At 41.2% G+C, this 6,607-nt stretch overlaps 1 protein-coding gene across 1 annotated transcript in view; it reads left to right on the top strand.

Annotated features, from left to right (window-relative positions):
• The first annotated feature begins 491 nt into the window (after positions 1 to 491).
• The window catches only part of MAPK6 (mitogen-activated protein kinase 6), a 52,846-nt gene continuing 46,730 nt past the window's right edge, over positions 492 to 6,607 (top strand). Inside the window, 1 exon segment of the mRNA XM_032778615.2 lies at positions 492 to 633. The gene's annotated coding sequence lies outside the window, so the exon portion shown is untranslated.

Genomic DNA, 6,607 nt, shown 5'->3' with positions numbered 1-6,607 from the left:
CCCTTGATATGGAATTTGTGTTCATGCAGTGGGAGCTGGTGTTGCAACGTTAGCATATTAACTAGCTTTTAGGATTTGTACTTAGTATACACTATTGGCTTCTCAAGCTGTATGTTGATCTGAGTATTTTCAATGGAATTGTTTCCTATCATAACTATTCTGCATTTTGTGGCTGCTTCTGAGGTATATGTCTTACTTTTCACATTTAAATATAAAAGGCAATAAACAACTGTTTGTAAAACCAAGCACAAGTGGGTCAGCCAGGGCTGTCTTGGTAACAGTCTCTCCCCTAACAAATAGAGGAGTTATGTTGAAAATGAACATGTGATAGGTGGTATTTATACAGAATCACTGGACGCAATTATGCAATCATGAAAGCAACCAAACATAGCCAGGTTTCCTTGTTTCATCTGGGATACCACCCAAATTTGTCAGCTGTACTTCGGCATTAGTCTCATGCTGATCCTCCTGTCCTTGGGTGTTGCTGTACTAATCTGTGGAGCTCCCCTCTGCACTACTCTATCAACGCTTTCCCCTACAGACTCTCTCCTTTCTGCCTCTCCTAATTTTGTGGACCTTCTGAAGCTTCACCAAACCACTCTGACCTTCAACAAGCTAAGGATGATGAACTAGGTATGGAAGCAAGGATACGTCTATTGCATGTGCTGATGTCTCATTAGACATTTATTTAGTATTCCTGGCAAGGTATAGTTGCAGTACTAGGATTTAACAGGGGCAGCCAGAGTTCACTAAACCACCTTTTTGTATAAATCCTGTGGGAATGTACTTGGAAGTGCAAAGTCAATGCATACATGTTTCAACACTACTATCCTGGTAACATTGATCAGCTGTGTCTGGTCTCTCTTTATCCTCACTTATTAGCACCGAAAGAAACCTAGATCCTTTTCATCCCTGGTGTAATTCCATTTAGGTCTATAGAGTTACCTCAGGGATGAATTTGCCCACTCTGTGTTGAAAAAATATTTAAATGACTTCATTCTTTATAAATTGCAAGAACTTTTACTCTGTATTTTCTGAAACACTTTCTGTAGGGATGGTCTATTTTTCTACCTAAGGACAGGGAGTGACTCTGTGTGATTTAAGCAGCAATCTCTCACCCTCCTCCTCGTCTCATTTACATATTTATATGATGAATTATTACTAGAGTAACAGCTGTACACAGCACTCATATCTCAGCAACGTAACCTTCCCCTTCTCATCAGATCACTTCTATTTCTGACTAGAAATCTTCTGGTCGACGTTTTCACTGGCTGTTGATGATTTTTATTTTTTTTTTATTCTGTTGGTTGGTAGATCCTTAGGGATATTGTCTTCAGTATCATTTATATTTATTCTCTCTGCTTAAAACAAGACACCAGATACAATGATGCTGAAGAGACAAGACAGCTTAAAAAATGGTAAGTTAAGTGTGTGTGTGTGTGTGTGTGTGCGTGCGCTCTCCAATGAATTGTGCATTAGTTTAAAGGGGTTAGTATGATGAACTAGAATTTAGGTTCTAACTATCCTAATAGTCTAACATTAAAACACAGAAACAAAGTGTATGTGTGTTTAACTTAAAAATTAAACAGGAATATGCTGACTGGAGTCCTAGTTATACAGAATGCTTTAATACTTTTATGTAAGCTAGGTATGGGGTTATTTTGTTTTGGGTTTGATTTGGACTGGTATGTGTTTTCACATGGCACCAAGAAGAGCGAATGCAGGGTATAATCTCTTTAGATAGATTGTATCTAGTGTATTTTCTGTAATGATGCATGGACAAAAATGGGAGGATGACTAGTTAGACTTTCCATTGTGAGAAAAGATAGGGATGACAAATCCAAGCAGCACCGATATTATATCAGGATGATGAATTGCCCAAATATGGAGAGAACTACAAATGTAAAATCTTTGTTCTTACTAGAAAGTTTTGAAAGTCACATCAAGACTTGAAAAATATGAAGCATAGAGAAGTCTTAGAGTTCTCTGCTGTGTGAACCTGTAACTGCAAGATTTTTTGAAATATAACTTATTTGCATGCCTCTTTAAAACGTGTCTTATGTATTGCATACTACAGAACAAATGACTTTGGGTTGGGCTCCAATGCAGTTATGACACAGAACTTAATATCAGTGGTAATATTTTGGAGGCAGTCTTTTTTGCACACCTGCCTTTTAAATTCTAAGGATCGTATTGTACTACAGGGTTTTGGTTTGGTTTGTTTAAGCAGATTTCCCCTGTGAAATTGGCATGGAATTATGACTTTAAAAGAATCAATTATGGCTTCTTAAAAGAGAGTTCGGTCCATGCTTTTGTTTAGATATGAAAATGTTGCTTTTCTTGTGTCTAACAGGATGTTTTGTAGTTGGAGAGTTAACTGAGCTCTTTATTATAATATTAAAGGCAGCACTAGAGTTTACTGTCTTGTGTATCTCTTTCCCTTTAGTGCTCTTCCTGAGACAAACAGAACTGGGATTACAGAATGAAATGGTGAGAACAATGGTGAGAGCAATAGGAGTCACAGATGCTCAATAGCTCTCAGGGTCTAACCTTGAGATAGCAAAGGATGGTTCCCCTGAGTCAAGGTCTTGCTGACGTCCATGGATGTTGGATTGAGTCACAGGAAAGGGCTCCCATCTTTTAAATTCACTGTTTGTCTCAAAAGTTTGTTTTTTCTTATAAAAGTAAAATGAAAGTTTTGGTATCCCAGACCAGTTGAGAACAATGGTGTTTTTCAAAATGCCTTAATATCTTGCTAAACTTGTAGTGTATCTCTGAGGTAAAACCGCATTTCAAACAATCCCTTCAGTTGATTATCTCCACTGATTATTACCATCTTGCAACAACTGTCCTTCTGGGCAGAAGAGAAACCCATTGCCAGAATTACAAATAATTTACATAACCCAATTTAAAGCTCTAGCAAAATGTTCCAGTGCTAAGAGGATTGTTTTACTGTAATTAACATGTGGGATGAAAATACTTTCTGAAGTTCAGAAACACTCAAAAGATAGATTAGATTCCTAGGAAAGAAAAAAAAATTAGCTTTTTGCCACCACTGGCAATGTAAACAAATGATCAATTTAAAAACAACACATTGCACATGATGATGAAGTATTCCTGGGCTGTGAGAGTTCATGCCAGTTTTGCAAACCATTAGTAACGGTAGTTTGTGTTTTGTTGGTGTGATATATATATATATATATATATATAATTTTTAATGCTCCCAAAGCACTTCACATACTCTACACAAGCAGCATAACTAAAACGCAGCCAACTGGTGCACAGCTCACACACCAATGTATGTGGGAAAGGGGCGGGTGGAATTCTGGCTAAGGGCACTGTGTCATGAGATCGTTAATATCCTTGCACCTCATTTTGGACAGCTATGACTCATGTTGAGTAGTCCTAATGAAATGAATGGACCTACTTATGCAATAAGGTAGTAGTGTGAGTAGAGATTTCTTCCGAAGGACCTTCACACGGTGAACTTTGTGGCACACAATCTATCCACCTCAGAATGACAAAGGCCTGAATCCTCCCTGCTAGGACCAGAGGCCGCTCAAAACAATCTGCTACTCTAGACAAAACTTTGGCAGGCCGCATCCCTCCTTCTAGGCCTAGGGCTGCAGATTTGGCCCAGCCACATTTCTGTCATGATGGAGGAGCTGCTGAGCCAGATGTGAGGGAGTGGTGTTGCAGCCTGGTGGATGGGGCTGCGGTGCCTCTCAGGTTTGGCCCAGCCACCTCTTTGTCAGGAAAGGGTCTCTGGGCCAAATCTGCCACCAGAGGCAGTTGCCCAGAAATCTGCCAACCTAGGCAGCTACCTCATTTGCCTATAGCTAGAGTGGCCTCTGACTAAGACTGGAACCTTTGGTTCCAGAAAGCCTGCATAATCCAAGGAAGATGATCAGATCATTGAGCCTTCCCCTTCTGTTGATCAGTAACTTATTTTATTGTGCTTAAGTGTTAAAGTGTTCCTTTTAAATCAGCCAAATACACCCATAAAATGTCAAATATAATCTCTGGGGACCAGCATTATGAATAGCCAAGCTCCATAAAAGGATGCTTCCGGGATGCTGGAGGAGAGAAGAACCTGTCCTTGACTTGCTGCTCTCAGGTTTTGCAGTCCAGGCAGTTTTCCACTCAGGCTAGTATGAAAATGGAAGCAAATGAAAAGAAATGACACTATCTCTAATCATTGTAATGTGGGGTTGGTGTGTTTCACATACACCCCTACCTCAGCCAACAGCACCTGGCAATGTAAACAAAATGATCAATTTAAAAACAACACCTTGCACGTGATGATGAAGTATTCCTGGGCCCTGACTGTTCATGCCAGTTCTGCAAGCCAATAGTAACAGCCAACAGTTGAGGTGACGAGTTCTTCTGAATCTTCAAAGTAAAAAACTACTATTAAAGGGCCGTGGAAGTGGGATGTCTGAGCAGAGGTCAAACCACAACAGGTCTGTACAGCAGGAGAGCGTCTGTTTAACATGCAAATCAAAACAAGATAACAGAAGTAACTAACAAAGAACTGCAGCCTGGCGAATGGGCCTACCTTCTTCCAGCCATCCGCATCATGTCTGTTCAGCACCCTGTGTCACATCCCATCCCCTGTACCGAGGAAAGGGGAAGCTAGAGTTAGGACCCAGTACACAAGGGGCTGAGCTGAGAGCACCCCTGCACCCTGTCACAGGCTGCTGGACAGCATTAGATGGGCCCACAAGTCCTCCACCTCTCCCTGTCCTTTTAAGAGGCATTTACAGATGCCAGCTCACTGTGGCAAAGTGCATGACCCACTTTTTCCACTCTCGTCTTGCAAGAGAGCTATTTGAACAAATGTGCGGTTGCAGAGGGAGAGTGCCATCATTGAATCTGTACTTGGATCCACATCTGAGGATCACAAAGAAACTAGGAATGTTATCACATCTCATTCATGCGCTGCATGTGATCTGGAATGACCACTAAGGCACAGGAACAGCCTGCAGGGGTTCTTAAACTGTTGCAGTGTTAAAGTGAACAGTGTCTTCCTGTTTAAAAGCGTAATCTCTTATGGCAGTGTATCAAAAAAAGAACTCTTTGAATCTTTGAGTAGATTTAGATGGTTTTTAAGAACCCCAGGAGGGCAGGAAGTGAACTTCCTAGAAAAGGTAACACAGACCCAGACCCGTATTAACTTCTGCTGGGTCAGAGTGTGCACCCTGCCCTCCCTCCCCCCACATCGTTGTGGGGATGAAACATAGGCTGAGGTGACTGGAAGCCAGGATGAGAGGAGGGATGGCTTGGATGATGAGCCATGCAATGGAGGGGGCGGCGGGAGGAACAGGACTGGCTGGGCAAGAAGTCTGGGATGGGGAGTCCAGAGGATTGACGTTAGGACTTGCAGGACAAAGAGGCTGGGCCTGGGATAAGAACCCTGAGGAGTGAAGATTGCAATCGTCTAAGTGAGGAGAATGGGAGTGGGGTGAGGTGTCAGGGATGGGAAAGAGACTGGACTGGGACAGGGTAGAAAGGGGCCATGTTTGAGTGGAAATGAGCAGAAGAGTCTGTGCCCAGTAGAGGAAATTCCCCTCTACAGCCTGGAATGGAATCCAGCATCCCTGAGTCTCAACACTCCTCTGCTGTCAGCATATATCTGTGAAACCCTGAGTCTAGTGCTTGTCGAGAGAGGATGACAACTTACTGCTGTTATCAGTTAATAATGAGCACCTTAGAAAAACTCATCTGGAAATTAATAAGTGGGTTTAAATAGCATGCAGTAAACAAGGAACAGAGCCACACTTTGAACAACGAGGAGCAAACAAAACATTGAGTAGCTGCTTATTAAGTGAGTGCTGTCCGTCTGGTGGCCGGAACGATGCAGGGGTCCTGTGTGTGGGAACAATGTGATTAAAGACTGTATCATAATGCATATTCACAAAAGGACCAAATTAAGGTGCACCAGCAGATTAATTCTGGCATTTCCTAACTTTTGAGTGCTTGACTTGACATTCTCTTAATGTGTGTATGTGTGGGGTGGGGGGAGAGTGAGAGAGGGAGATTGAGATGTATATTCCTTAATTATGGGTTTTAATCCATTTTGTTTGACATATGGTGGGAGATGTGCTGAATATTGCAAATTCAGTGTCTTAATAGTTCTTTAGAAAAGAAATTGGCAAATATACTAGTTCACTTATTTCTTTGCACTCCTGCTATGTGAAACAGTAGAGCAGTCAACAGGTTGATATTCTCTTGCTTGTGTCTGTAAGAAGACTTTTTAAAAAAATTCCATGTCCCTCTTGCTGTCTTATTTAATTATACCAACTAGGTTCTTAGTTTGAATATTCCTTGTCATGCCACAATATTTAAACCCTGCCACTGATTTACAGTTGGCTTGTAATGATTACATTTTTATTGTTTACCAACAAATACTATTGGACCTAGGATTATAAACACAAAGTGCAGTGTGGTACTTTGATCTGAAATTGTACATTCTCAGTCCTTGAGTTGTTTTACCACAAGCAAATGAATTGCCTTCATTATTTAAACAGACCTGATATCTCCAACCATCATAATCTTATCTCCTCTGTACTGCTAGAAAGAATTTAAACAGTCATTGCGGTTGTGG

Source organism: Chelonoidis abingdonii, chromosome 9, assembly GCF_003597395.2.
Source record: "Chelonoidis abingdonii isolate Lonesome George chromosome 9, CheloAbing_2.0, whole genome shotgun sequence".
NCBI lineage: Eukaryota > Metazoa > Chordata > Testudines > Testudinidae > Chelonoidis > Chelonoidis abingdonii.
Note: the sequence above shows the minus strand (reverse complement) of the source record. Positions and strands in the feature narration are given on the sequence as shown.